This window comes from Sphaerodactylus townsendi, linkage group LG16 (assembly GCF_021028975.2).
Source record: "Sphaerodactylus townsendi isolate TG3544 linkage group LG16, MPM_Stown_v2.3, whole genome shotgun sequence".
Taxonomy (NCBI): Eukaryota; Metazoa; Chordata; class Lepidosauria; order Squamata; family Sphaerodactylidae; genus Sphaerodactylus; species Sphaerodactylus townsendi.
The window spans coordinates 29,565,815-29,580,880 of NC_059440.1; positions in this window are offsets into that span (position 1 = coordinate 29,565,815).

Genomic DNA, 15,066 nt, shown 5'->3' on the forward strand with positions numbered 1-15,066 from the left:
CCCCCCCCCCCCCGCCCCAGTTCTGTGTGTTTTACTGGAAGAGAGAGGGTGGTTTTATTCTGGGCTCTATTTGTGTAGTTGTAGTTGTTAGAGGCCATTTTAGACTATCTCTAGTTGTGTGTCTGACTGCCAGTAAATAAATATTCGGTTTCGTTTGAATCAATCGGTCCCTGTTGCTTTTTCTCTTGGAATATTGCAAAGGAATAAAACCTACGTATATGTAGGCAAAAGATCCATTATTTCTCAGGCTGGAAACCCTGTAACATACTGACCCCCCACCCCCACCCCGGGTTCAGTTCAAGTAAAATGGCAGGTAAATAGGAGCAGGGGTGGTTGGTCTCTACATTGATTTTCATAAAACGCAAGGAGACCAAAATGACTTCATACAGTATCTAGAAGGGGAACTGAAGTCTCCGTGCGCTGGGGAAGTTAAATAGGTGAGTTTTCTCATGATGACAAAAGACAGGATGTCTACGGTTCCTTTGCCATTCTCCCCCCTCCCCAACTCGGTATTTGTTTTCACGAAGGAATCATGTTTGTTGCCTGTGGAGCCGTAATTTCCAAGAAGACGTGCAGCTGTCTCACCGCAAAACCCTTTTGTTCTCTTGTTTCCTTTGTATGGTTCCTCTTTCCTCTCACGGCCTTTCTTCCGCCTACCTTTATCTGATAATAACAGACCTGGGATGAAAAAGGATTGGGTATCGTCTACACTGGAGGTAGAGCAGATCACCTCCTCTTATTCCCACCACCAGCATGTCCCGGCGAAGACTACCCCTGCCTCTCTAAGCATGGCCGGCCGAGCTCACTAAAGCCGATCCTCATCCTAGGATTTACCTTGCAGTAGAAGAGCTCTTGCCCGTTTGAAGTCTTCCAAATAATAAGCAGTTTCCCTGTCATTAACACCTAATACCTCCAAGCCAGTCTTGCTGTCTTTGAATTTGGGACAACAGGAAGGCACAGAGACATTTCCCATCCCATGGGGAGCTGCGGGGATGAGGCTAACTCTTTTTTAATGAAGAGCAAGAGAGATTCTAAGGACAGGGCCACAGCAAGATCCCGCCAGGAGCTTTGCTGCTGCCAGATGATCAGCTAAAACTAATAAACAAGGTATTCTCCGCCCCCCCCCCCTCGCTTTTCAGTCCCTCCTGTAACACAGTTGATGTCACATCTGAAGGAAGACCTACGGGCACACTTTCTCAGTCGTTCCCAGCTGCTTTTGGCTGCCTGGCTAGCAAGTTGTTGAATCTGGATTCATTACCCAGCGGGAAGCACGGCCAGTCATTCTCTGTTTGTCTGAGCGATTTTGCCAAAACCGGTAAGTGTATGCCACTGCTTGAGCCAGCTATGAATAGCTGAAGCAAGTAAATAAGAAGTCCTTAGTGAATCCCACTGTGGAGGTTTCACAGCAAGATTTGGAGACAACTGAATAAGAGTCCTCAGCTGACGAGACACAGGAATTCAGCAGCCTGGACCCTCGCTTTGTGTGGGGCTGTCCAATTAGTCGTTGTTAGAACTGTAAAGGGCACCGCGTATCATCATCCATTCCTACACAGCAATAGGAAACCTACTGAAGCAGTCTGGTTTTCAACATTGTTTTCTAGTAAGTACAAGTCATGAAAGAGACTTTCTCTCTAACAGGAGCAGCAGTGGTGTAGGAGGTTAAGAGCTCATGTATCTAATCTGGAGGAACCAGGTTTGATTCCCAGCTCTGCCGACTGAGCTGTGGAGGCTTATCTGGGGAATTCAGATTAGCCTGTACACTCCCACACACACCAGCTGGGTGACCTTGGGCTAGTCACAGCTTCTCGGAGCTCTCTCAGCCCCACCTACCTCACAGGGTGTTTGTTGTGAGGGGGGAAGGGCAAGGAGATTGTAAGCCCCTTTGAGTTTCCTGCAGGAGAGAAAGGGGGGATATAAATCCAAACTCCTCCTCCTCCTCCTCCTCCTCCTCCTCCTCCTCCTCCTTCTTCTTCTTCTTCCTCTTCTTCTTCTTCTTCCTCTTCCTCTTCCTCTTCCTCTTCTTCTTCTTCTTCTTCTTCTTCTTCTTCTTCTTCTTCTTCTTCTTCTTCTTCTTCTTCTTCTTCTTCTTCTTCTAAAAGTGTCCTCCCCTGGGGTGCAGGACGAAACCAAGAGGCCGAGGTTCCCACATCTCACAGCAATAAGTGTGAATCACAACTTCAGGGGGAGGACAGAGAGTCCCGTGGCACCTCGAAGACTGACAAATGTCCCAACGGGCCCTGGATCACAAAAAAATGTGTTTGACTACGGTTGTTTTGGTTGCAGGAGAGTAGCATAGCTACCCCCTCTTAACTACCCGCATGCTTCAGTTGCTCAACCAACCAGGACTATTGTGGTGGGGCTTCATGTGTTTAATTTCTTCACTAGTTACATAACTAGTTATACAGTAACAGCAAAAAACAAAACAAAAATAGAGTTATATAATTTCAGCAAAAAATAAGGGACCCAAAGCAATGTTAAAAATTCAGATACTACCTGAAATATAATAAAAAGGTGTTCTGGGTCCAGGCATAGTGGGAGTTGGTCTTGTTCGTTTACACTTAAAATGTGCATATTTTTTTTAAGGGAAGTATAGAAATGCTTTTGTATATGCTTTTAAGGGAAGCATAGAAATGCTTAAGATCTGAAGAACATGACCCAAAAGAAAGACAAGTACCCTTGTAGGTACAATGAGCCAATGCAGAGAACAGGCTCCCCATTTTGGCACTGCATTGCTAGGCACCCCAAGGTTGGCAGAATGGGTAGAGGCATCGCTGTCTTAAAACAGAGCTACACCCAGTCACTATGGGTTGGTCAGGAAACCCCCCCCCTCCACCCCCAGTCTGATGATGACTGACATCTCTACAAGGAAGGGGATGTTGATAGCAGTTCAACATTGCTTAAGGAGGCAAGGAGGGTAAAAATGGATGGGGTTTATAGCATTCAGACTTTATAGCATTCTGGAAGGTGAGACTTGGGTCAAGAGGAAATATGCTGATTATTTACTTCCTCTCCTTGAATTCCTCTTGCCCCTGCACCATTGGTACATTTCTTAGTTCTAAAATACGAGATCACTGTGAAAGAAAAAAATAATTATAACTAATTCAAAGTATAGATTAGGTTTGGTCAAGGAGTCAAAGCAGGTGTTTTTCAAAGTAGCCAAGCATTATCCCATCATTACGGAAGTGAGATGTCTGTTCACCTGATCCTGAAGCCTTTTAGAGGCAACAATTGCTCAATGCTCTTGAGCATCTTGCCCTCTCAACCAAGTCAAAAAATCCCTGATTCCTGCCTTCTGTTGGTTCTTTGGCTGACTTATCTTTTTAAAAATATATATTTATTTATTTGTTTACTTGGTTGATTTTCACCCTGCTTTCCTCCACTGCAGTGGGCTCACTTCATAAGAACATAAGAACAAGCCAGCTGGATCAGACCAGAGTCCATCTAGTCCAGCTCTCTGCTACTCGCAGTGGCCCACCAGGTGCCATTGGGAGCTCACATGCAGGATGTGAAAGCAATGGCCTTCTGCGACTGTTGCTCCCGAGCACCTGGTTTGTTAAGGCATTTGCAATCTCAGATCAACTTCCAACTGCTACTTCCAATATGCAATAAGTTTTACAACATTTATAATAAAATGCATGTGATATATACAATAAAACATGTAACTCCCATGATACTTAACTAACAAAGGGTGGAGCAATTTCAAGAATATCCCTGAGCCCCATAACGAAACATACAACCGCAACTGGACACTTTTCGGGCCAGGAATCACCAGTAAGTTGTTATTGGCAGAGTGCAATGCTCTCTCTGGGGGACATATTGCAAGAGACAGGCTTGCAGATAACACCGGTCCCAGACCACTGAGGCTGACTTTCTATATGCAGCTCATCTCAGGCTAGGTAGAGTTTATGGGTATAATTAACAGCTACATGAAGGAGAACGGATTGTGCTACTCAGTTTGGCAGGATATATCCAGAATGACTGTAAACACTGAGCCTAAAATGTGGTTGCTTATATTTTACGTCTCCCCCCAATCCTGAAATTACATTAACAATTGCCTTTTATAGGGTTTTCCCCCCTGTTGTCAAGTGGTTTTCTGTTCTATGGAACACTGTTTCGCAGATATGCCTTAATTTTGATTAAAGCAAAGGTTTTAATTTGAGCTCCAAGGGCGCCCCAAAAGTGCAGGGTGAGTGGGCATCCCTTTCTGTAGAAACGCTTCTGAAGCAGATGTTGTAAGGAAATATTTGAATAGAAACCAGCTGCTAGTGCAGGCTGGCTTCCATGCTCATGGTGACTTCATAGGTGAGTCCAGGACAGGCAGTGGTTTATGGCTTTGTGGCTTCCCTGTGGGCTTGGGGGAACACACAGGGCATTGGTCCTGTCAGCCGAAGTGTGAGGCTCAGCTTTGCTTACTACATGGGAATTCTGGCAAAAAAGGAAGCACTTTTGGAACCATCTTTTGACTTTCTCGCATGAGCATCCATAACATCCCTTAAACTTAGCTTCCTGATTGCAGGTCTTTTCCAGATGATCTATTTTTAATGTCATAAACATTCAATCACTACTCCTTTTATTGTGGGGAGGCGACAGAAAAGCCTTGCATTGACTGATCGGGTTTTCAAAGTTTGACTCATTAACTAGACCCGCTCCACCTTATCTGCAGCCCCAAACTTCTTGCCCCTCTTTCTCTCCCTCCTGGTTGCTCGATGGGAACAGTTTGGCCCCAGGGTTTTTCTGTGAAAAGTCTTCTAATGGCTGGGTGGGTGAGCTGGGCATCAGGGCCCAGAGCACCAGGTCGTAGGGGGCTTCAGGTTGAGGTGCAAATGGTGCCAGGCTGAGTTGTAGGAGATGCCACAGCTCCAGACTGGTGTGGGAAAGGTGCTAAAGACGAAAATAACTGAAAGGATGGAAAAACTGATAGCTAGTAAAACCCCAACAGCACGGAATGATCGTAATCGGAATAGGAGACTGGGAATGTAGAGGTGCCATGTTAAGCTCTGGATGTAAAATATGAAATGCTCAGTTCCTGCAAATTCCAACGAAGATCCATTTTTGTTTCTATGCTTACACAAGATTTTTCAAAGTGTGGTAGAAGGGGCCAAATTAAAGAAGGCCGTTAACTGTTATACCAGTTGCAGAAAGGACAGACTCTTGGGAACTACAGAGCATCTATTTTTTAGAATAACATGGAGCTGCATTGCAACGACGTGATGGAAAAACCCGACAAACACTCATTTTAAGGTTTCTTCAAAACAAAATGGCATCTGGCAATTCTGCTGTGGTTTCATTCAAGCTGAGTTGACCTGGATATGAAGATTTGATTGAGGAAGATGGAAAAACTTGGCTGGAGACACCACAGTGGGAGGCCTCAGTCGAAAAGAGAATTAACTTGAGCACCAAGGGATTGCCCACAATAGCTGGTGGTCAGAAGGCGAAATCACAAGAGCCAAAGTTAGGTCTCGAACCAGTGGTGAGATTCAAATAATTTAACAACTGGTTCCAAAAGCACTGAGTGGTAGGATTACAACCAGTTCTCTGAACTACACAAAAAAATTAGCTACCGGATCTGCCGAACTGGTGCCAATAGGCTGAATCCCACCACTGTCTTGAACCTTGAAGCGATAAACAGACTCTGTATTGTTGATCAGCAGTGCTTATTGATAGGTATCGAAGCACCTAGATTGGCAAACCTGGCATTTGCTATCCCCTTTATCCCGATGTTAGTCCCCCCTCCCATTTTCCCAATGAATGTGAGTAATAGTTAGTTTGGAGCTGAGGCGCCCCAAGGTCGGCAACAGATAGACAGGGAGCCACCTGGCATCCTGCCCCCACGAGATAACGGAAACAATCCCAGTTCTCATGAGACCAAAGTGTCAGGGGAAAGCCTAGCTATCTACTCAGTGTGTGAAGGCATAAAATAAAGATCAAGGAAGGAATGCCCTAGAATGGCAGTGGTAACATATAGCCGGCTGGTGGTTACATATATCTTGTAGCCATTACATTGAGCTAGGGATGCATCTCAATCACCCAGATACAGTCCATCCGACACTGTGCAGCTGGATCTCTTTCTTGGTGCCTGTCTCATTTGAAATTTCTGTTTCTTCGGGGGAATTGGCTTTTGTGGTTGAAAGAAGATGCTACTTCCACATTTTCTCCAGTCCGTGTGCCAGAAGGGCAGCTTTCTGCTTAATGTTTTTCCTTGTTTTGGCTCATGGATGTGGAAGGAATGCCCACTAAGCAGTTGATTGACAGCACGGAAAAGCCGATTGGCTCCAAAAGACAGAAAGCAAGCAGCCCCCCACCCCCACACACACCAGCAGCAGATATAGCGGGAAAGGAATATGGGTATTTTTTAAATTAGCTTGCATCTGTTACTGATCTAGCCAGGAATCCAGAACCTTTGATGCATTCCTGCAAAAAGTCTCCCAGCCAGCCCATAAAACACACACAGGACTCTGAGAGAACATGATTCTGGCCTTCACCATTACTCCGCTGCCCTTCCACATACTCCCTGCTGCCGGATAGCTTTGGCTTTACTATATTATCCAGACAGACATCTATAGGACCATCAGAAGAGCCCTGCTGGATCACACCAAAGGTCTATCTGATTCGGCACTGTCTTTCCCACAGTGGGCAACCAGATAACCCCTCCTTGGATGGCCCACAAGAAAGGACTCTGAGCCCAAAGCCTCCCCCTCCTGATGCCTGCTTCTAAGCATGGTGACCACCATACTGACGGATTCAGGGGCTTATGTGTTGCGGCCTTTTCAAGCCACCTAGTCTAGTTCCCAGCACTATGTTCTGTGGCAACAAGTTCCACAAGTGAATTCTGTATGGTGGAAAGAAATAGTTTTAAATGTTTTGACCAAACTGCCCAACAAACTTCTCCACACCACTTCCTCCACACCATGCTTAGTTACATTATGCTGTGACGTCCCCCGTGGCCATCTTATTTGTGACGTGAAAAACTGCAGTCTCTTTAGCTGTCTTTACAGGGAAGGTGTTCTGATGCCCGCTCAGCATTCTGGCTGTCTTTTTCTTCAGCTCTTCCATGACATTCTTTCTGAGATAAGGCCAGGAGAACTGTCCATTAGGATCTGTCAGAGAAATAAGCTGCAATGAGTTCAGACTGGGCGCGAGGAGAATCACAAGAGCCCAATGTCTCTTGTGTGGTTCTTCTTGGCCTGGGGCCGATCATGTTCATTCTGTAGCTGGAATGAACTCTCCCCTCAGAAGACAAGACAATCAGGTCTGATACCTGGAGAACCCACACAGAAACGCTGGGGTTGAAATGGACTGTGACAGGAGCCCTCCCCACCTTTCATCCTTGGGGGACTTTGGAATTTTGAAAAAGGATATTGACTGCCCCATTACAGAATAGCTGCTGTGTGAGGGGGGGGGGGCGGGGGTTGTAAAACATTGGAGAGCTCCAAGCCAAGCATTCTCTCAAGAAAAGAGGCAGCTATTTTTGAATGGATGTCCCCTGAGGGCATAAGGAAATGCCTTCAGGGTTCTTCCGAAGCCCCCTTGCCAAAGTAAGAGGAAAGAAAGTCAGGACTGGTGGTAGCTCCCATTTCCTCAAATGGCCTGCGCGAGGAAAGCTGGAAGACCACACTCCATGATCCTTCAGGGGCGGGGGCAGGGGGGTGGAAAGAGGGCTGCTGCCGGTGGTGCCGTTCTGGAAAGGGTGGAGGGCATCCCACGGGGGCGAGGACTCCAGATAGTCCTCTAAACAGGGGACAATTGGCTGTAGATGCTCCGGTAAAGGCAGACCCCAGTGCTAGAACTAAACAGGAACTGCATAGATGCTTTAAAGGACCTAAAATTGTGGAGAAGGACCTGGTGCCAGAAAAGAACACTTTTGTAATTCCAGTGGCAACTGAAGGAAACAAAGGGAACTCGGAAACATGTGTGGATCTTTTAAAATCCAATATCTCAGCCTTCAGCTCCAAAATAGAGCCTCCCTTTTCAAAAACAGTCAAGCTTTAAAAATCTCAGGCGAGCTCTATGCTTTAGGGACTCTGACACAGCTAACATTGAAGAAATGCTTCAGACTACTAGCCCCTCCTCCAGGAACAAAGGCGGGGAAGGGAGAACCTAACCTAATTTCTGTCCTTTTATTTTGGTGTGTGTTTTTGTTTGTTAAAATCAAAAGGAATGTGTCAGATTTAAATCTGTTTTGCCATTTGTTTTGCCTTGTTCCTTTTCCTTACCTTTGGCCAAAGTATTTTAAAACTATTCTGCATACCCTGCTCTTTAAGCCTGACTCTCACTGGGATAAGAAGAAGAGTTTTTTTGGATTTATATCCCCCCTTTCTCTCCTGCAGGAGACTCAAAAGGGCTGACAATCTCCTTGCCCTTCCCCCCTCACAACAAACACTCTGTGAGGTGGGTGGGGCTGAGAGAGCTCCGAGAAGCTGTGACTAGCCCAAGGTCACCCAGCTGGCGTGTGTGGGAGTGTACAGGCTAATCTGAATTCCCCAGATAAGCCTCCACAGCTCAGGCAGCAGAGTTGGGAATCAAACCCGGTTCCATAAGAACATGGTCCATGAACCTCCATTTTTTGGTCCTTGAGGACATTGGTGCCAGATTAATAAAAAGGTCGACTTGCTTATTTACTGTATCAAACAATTGTTGCATTTGTGCCGTGGAATGCATTTCTCTCTGCATATTATCTCAGCAAGTAATGCTTCATTGTATTTATGTAATCAATTCAAGTAGTATTGTGTGTGCCTTATGGTTTATATGCTTTCTCCATCTCTTTTCCTTTCCCTCCCAAAAGTTTTGATCCCTTTCCTTGTTGCTTATTATTTCATGATCCATGTTTATAGTAATTTAGATAGGTTCCCCATTCATTGTACATTTTCTGTTTGGTTTATTGAATATTCAGTATTCTCCCATGATTGGTACTGATTCAGAGAGAGGTTCCCCTTTCATTCGACAAGTCACATAGGAGGTAGCCAGGCGCTACACACCCCCTGCAGATTACACAATTCTCAGCAGCCCAGTTTATTCGATCTTGATCTAGTGAGCTGACAGGATCGGACTCTGAAAAACTACCCCGAAGAAAAAAAGGTCAGAACTGCACTAACTTTTCAGTATTGGTGTCGCCTAGCTGCTATGGTCTTCCGTTTGCAATGACAGAATCGCGAGCAGAAGATCTATCAGAGTCACTACACCTGTTTGCTCCTGGTGACTAAGCCGGTGTGGAAGACCCCCTCCCCACTTCGTTCTGCTTGCTGTCTCCTCCGCCACACTGCAAGGCATGAAGTTGCGGATCCACTATTCCTGTTTGGAGGAAACCCCCCCCCCGCCTTTGGTTGAAGAAGCAAGAAAGCGGGGAGCTGTTTCCACTGATGTTTGGACTTGAGAGTTGGGCCTGACCTCCGCTCGCCATTTCATTTACACCCATCCAGCGGCCCCGATCCTGGGCCTTTTGAGGGCAGCGAGGATTCTACGATCCACCTTGAGTCTCAGGAAGAAAGGCAGACTAGAAGTAAAGAAAAATGAAATAAACAGACAAACATCTCTCGAGCTAATTTTAATCTGAGGCCAAATTTTAATTAGAGACTTAATGGCACATGAGGCTATTTGAACGATTCTCTAATAATTAATGGGAAAAAAAATTAATGGCTTTTTCCTGCAGCTTTTAAAGTGTAATTTCTCCGATATTGAAAAGACATCAAATGTTGAGGTTTTGGTAATGGACAAATTTAACTTTCGCTGATTACTTGATTAGCTAAAGAACAAGTAAACAGCTTATTAACAGCTTTGGGATTTTGCTTTGCATGAGAAGTGTTTGGATTTATATCCCACTTTTCTAAACCACAAGGAGGCCAACACGCTCTTCCCCTTCCTCTCCCCACAACAGACACCTGGTGAGGTAGGTGGGGCTGAGAGTTCTGAAAAACTGTGACTAGCCAAGATCACCACCCAGGCTTCATGTGGAGGAGTGTGGGAATCAAACCCGGCTCTCCAGATTAGAGTCCACCCCTCCCAACCACTACACCATGCTGGCTAATAACCGGTCCAAACAGGAAACTACGGGCAGGCTTGGTTGATGTATTTTGTTTATATATAACAATTTATTAAAAATGTGCAACATTGCAGCCTGCAGGTCTTATCTATAAATGTACCGGAAGACTAATGACTGTATTCTGGGATGTGGCTGTCCAAATACCTCTCATTTCTGCCAGATGCCCTCATTTCCTTGTCTCTCTCTCTCTCTCTTGTTCGCCTTTCTGTCCTTCTGGCTTTTCTACCCCTGTTGATATTTCATTTTACCTCAATTATCTTTTCTGTTATCAGCCCCATCCTAGACCAGGGGTGTCCAGGTGCTTCAGATGTTAATGGACTACAGTTGGCCATGCCAGCAGGGGCTGATGGGAATTGTAGTCTGTGAACATCTGAAGTGCCAGAGGTGGACACCTCTGTCTTAGACGAAGGCTGCAAAGAATGAAAAGCCCGCTTATTGTGAGGACAGGCTGTTGTTCTACGTGGCCAGATGTTGACCTGACTGAGTGTTTATGCTGCTACCCTGGATAAGGAAGCCGATGCCTGGCTAAATGCTCTCTAACCCTGAGGTTGAACTCTTGAGTCCTAAAACCCTCCTGAGAGCAGAGAAAACCTGTTGTGTTTGGCAGCATCCGGGGTCGGCTGCTGCTGGCATGCCAGGAGCTCCAGGGGAAACGTGGCTGGCGCCTGGGCAGGATGCTTGGGGTGGGGGAGGCCCAACCGACAGCCAGCCAGGAAGGAAGGAAGGAAGGAAGGAAGGAAGGGGCGATGGACACACACCCTGAGGAGCGGGCTTATCACATCCCCCAGCCTAGTGCCCTTTCCCACCTCAGCCGAGCTACGCCACCCGAGGGCTGCGCGCCAAGTCCTTCGGCGCATGCGCCCAAGAAAGTGCGGGAGTCCCTTCCACATGGCCAGGGTAGCCATTTGCAGGGGAGGGGGCGGGGCAAAAGAAGACCTCAAAGGGGTAGCCCTCATCTCTTATTAATTCCCATTGGAAACAATGGGGGATGGGGCACCCCCTTTGGGAGTCCATAACTTTGGACCCCCAGAACCAAACCTCACCAAACCTGGGTGGTATCATCAGGAGAGTCTCCTGAAAAATCCCTGATATTTCGATGCTGCTAGTCTAAGAAATGCACCCCCTGCAGGCCAAAAACTGGAAAAACACTAAAAAAAATACAAAAAACCATACAAATGAACCTGAATTTTTGCGCATCACCCCCGTGACCAAATGGGGGTGCCCGGGGACATTTGACTCCCCATGTCCCCATGGCAGATACGCTCCTGGGGTGTGGGCTGGTTGCGGGTGATGGGGTTGCCAACTCCCAGTCAGGGAATCCCCAGAGATTTGGGGACAGAGGAAGGGACGGGAGAGGCTTCAGCTGGGAACAGTGCCGCTGCAACACCGTCCACCCCGTGTCTTCTAGGGCAGTGGTGGTGAACCTTTGGCACTCCAGATGTTATGGACTACAATTCCCATCAGCCCCTGCCAGCATGGCCAATTGGCCATGCTGGCAGGGGTTGATGGGAATTGTAGTCCATAACATCTGGAGTGCCAAAGGTTCGCCACCACGGCTCTAGGGGAACCGGTCCTGGCAGTCAATGGTAATTCTGGGAGATCTGCAGGCACCACGCAGAGGTCAGCAAGCCTAGCAGGCAGTGCTGGCTGGGGACGCACACACCCCAAAGACTCCGCCTTCATACAGAACAAAAGGCCCGACTTCCTCCAGCAGAACTTCTACTCCATTTCAAGCAGATATCCGGTGGGCGCGGTGGCTTTTCCTGCCATTGTCTGTGACGTGTGTCACTGTGTGTGTCCACCTGGTGGCTTCATTTGGTCTGGCTGGAGTGGCAGGTGTGAAATGTTGGAGGGGAGGGACGACTCCGCACACTGAACGGGAGAACTTTGCACCAAGCAAGAGCCGAAGCACAAATCCTGCCCAGAGGCCAGCAGGGTCCTCAAAGCCCAGGCGGTGGAGAGAAATAGTCCTGCTGCTGCCCCTTTAATAGAGGCTTTGGGGGCTGTTATGGACTTCCCTGCCCAGGAAAGCTTCCGCTGCTCATTTCCATCGATGGCGCCTCTATTCAAAGGGCACTGCTGTTTTACCTCCAGGCAGTTGGCAACCTGGGTGGTAGGGCCGCTCTGGCTTCCCTGACGTTGCCACCTTCACCCACAGATGTCCTGAAGCAGCCCCAAAATAGCAACAGCACCTCCCTCCCTCCCTCCCACCCCCCATCCTGGGAAAACCAAAGTTTTCCCCTCCCAGGGAGACAGGATTAGGATATAGCCCCCCCCCCACCTCACTTTGGGCTGCCAGGTGGCACGCTGGCCCTGCTTCTTTGGTACTGGCCTCCGCAGGGGTCCACGCCAGCCCTTTGCCGGGCTGGGTAAAGATCAGGGCTTTAAAGGGGGTTGGGGGACAATGCGGAAGAAGGACCCACGGGGGACGAAGCAGCTGCCTGGCCAAATGCAAAGGATCTGAGGCCCCACCAAGCACGCAGTTGGGACGGGTACGCACACACGCCCTTGACTTTGCAGAAAGGGCTGAGCCCAGCACCCTTGGCTGGAACAACCTGCCTCTCTGGCGACGCCCGGGGCGGACTGCACACAATGGAAGGTGTGGCCCCATCACTCTCCAGAGCTTAAGCAGCTGCATGCAGAGGCCATCCAGAGGATTCCTGGGCTGCAGCCCCACCCCTCAAAGAAGGGCTGGAGGCTCCCACACAGTGGGTGGGGGGTGATAGAGGGCAGGCAGTGCCCCCCCGCCATTGTTTTGGGTCCCCTGTCACTCCTCCACCAAACCTCTCTCCATCAACACTATTTGGACAGCAGCCTGTGTGTGTGGGCAGAGTGGGGGATGTCACTGCACTGAGTAGCCCATTCACCTTCCAGGCCTGCTGCAAAGAAGTCTGCAGTGACAGTCATCAGGATAAAGTGGAGGACAGGAGGCTGAAGAGACCCAAGAGACAGTGCTTCTGCCTCCCAGATGAGGGAAGAGGTAGCAGCCACAAGTGACGTTTGCAATGGAGAAATGTCCTCCACCCAAGAACCCACTCCAGCATTTTGATCAATCGTGACGGCACTCCCCCGCGTGCAGAGGTTGGGACTTTGCTGCAAACTAGTAGCTGGCGACAAGCAAGAGGGCTGAGGGGGACCCGTCTGTCCCGCTCCACGTGAGGAGTTCCTTAGGGCTTACATATGCTAACTGCTCTGACCCAAGTAAGACAACAGTCCACCATCTCACACTCTGCTAGAATGTCCCAACCCGAAGGGACAGAGACAGCTGAGAGCCAAATGGCAGCATGGTGGACTCCTCCTCAAAGCAGGAAGGGCTGAATGTGGGTCTGCGGCTGCACTCTCCTAAAGAGGAATTATTATAGGCCCTCTGGATACGGAGAACTTAAGAAAGACCCTGCTGGATCAGACCAGCGTCCATCTAGTCCAGCATTCTGCTACTCGCAGTGGCCCACCAGGTGCCCTTGGGAACTCACGTGCAGGATGTGAAAGCAATGGCCTGCTGCTGCTGCTGCTGCTCCCGAGCACCTGGTCTGCTAAGGCATTTGCTACCTCAGATCAAGGAGGATCAAGATTGGTAGCCATAGATCGACTTCTCCTCCATAAATCTGTCCAAGCCCCTTTTAAAGCTATCCAGGTTAGTGGCCATCACCACCTCCTGTGGCAGCATATTCCAAACACCAATCACACATTGCGTGAAGAAGTGTTTCCTTTTATGAGTCCTAATTCTTCCCCCCAGCATGTTCAATGTATGCCCCCTGGTTCTAGTATTGTGAGAAAGAGAAAAATGTCTCTCTGTCGACATTTTCTAGTCCATGCGTAATTTAATAGACTTCAATCATATCCCCCCTCAGACGTCTCCTCTCCAAACTAAAGAGCCCCAAATGCTGCAGCCTCTCCTCGTAACAGGCTCTTTTCTTCCGTTTGGAATAGCTCTCTGGAAAGGCACAAGCCATAATCCGGCCACAACGGGGACCAGTTCCAGCCACCAGAGAGAACTGAGATCATGCTGAACTTTAATAGCTGTAACTTCAAGAAATAAATACCAGCCTATCCTATTCAAACATTGTTTTGGACAAGTACTGAGCGTAAGGAAAAGGAACGGCTTATTTTTACTTGTCCTTTGTTCCCCTATACTTAAACAGAACATGTGTATTCTTTTTACTCATTTATGAAACTTTCTTATTGTTTCAGTGCTCTAAGCGTGATCCCTGAAGTGCTCCACCCCTGTTTGGTCTGGCTATCTGAAATGGGGCAATGGGGAAGGGAAGAACGCCACCCCCGCAGTGCCATCGCTCTAAATGCCCCTTCCCCCCCTTTCTGCCCCCCTTTACACTCTGGGCCTTTAATATGGATGGGGGCCCTCCGCTCTCTTATTTTGTTTCCTTCCAGGGTGGGTTTATGAAGTTTTATACTGGACGCCAATGTAACTTTGTTAATGTAATTTTGATAATTTGCTGTTTTAATGGGGTTTTAATGTGATTGTTGTTTTATTATGTTGTTCACCGCCCAGAGCCCTTCGGGTTGCAGTAAGAGTTTCCCGTGGCAGCTTGAGGGAAAGAGAGGCCCAGAGAACTAGACATGCACCTCCATTTGGCAGAAAATACCTTCAGAAGTTGGTGGCAGCAGTGGTAATTACCCAGGGGAGCGAGGGGAAGGGGCAGCATCACTGAGCAGAGGCTTGGGATGGCCGTGGGCTTTTCTGATCTCCCCCGGGACCAAACCCAAAGGACCAGGGCGCTCGCAAGTCTTGCCTGCAGACTGAACATCGATATGAACATTATCTGTCGGGGAGGAAGACGGGTCTCCCGGCAGTTTTTAGCCCTGTAAGAAGAGCAGATCTTTTGTGCCCAGAAGCTGCTGCCAACCCACAGCTGAGAGGCAAACAGCAGCTACCGATGCTCGTCTCTACTGGGGGCTTCCACGGGCCCTGGCTGGCCCTTTGGTCTGACCCAGCGAGACTTGAGTGGTCCACGCCCACCCCACCTCCCCCAGAACCAGTTGTGAATCCCGCTGCGCTGACTAAAAGGGAA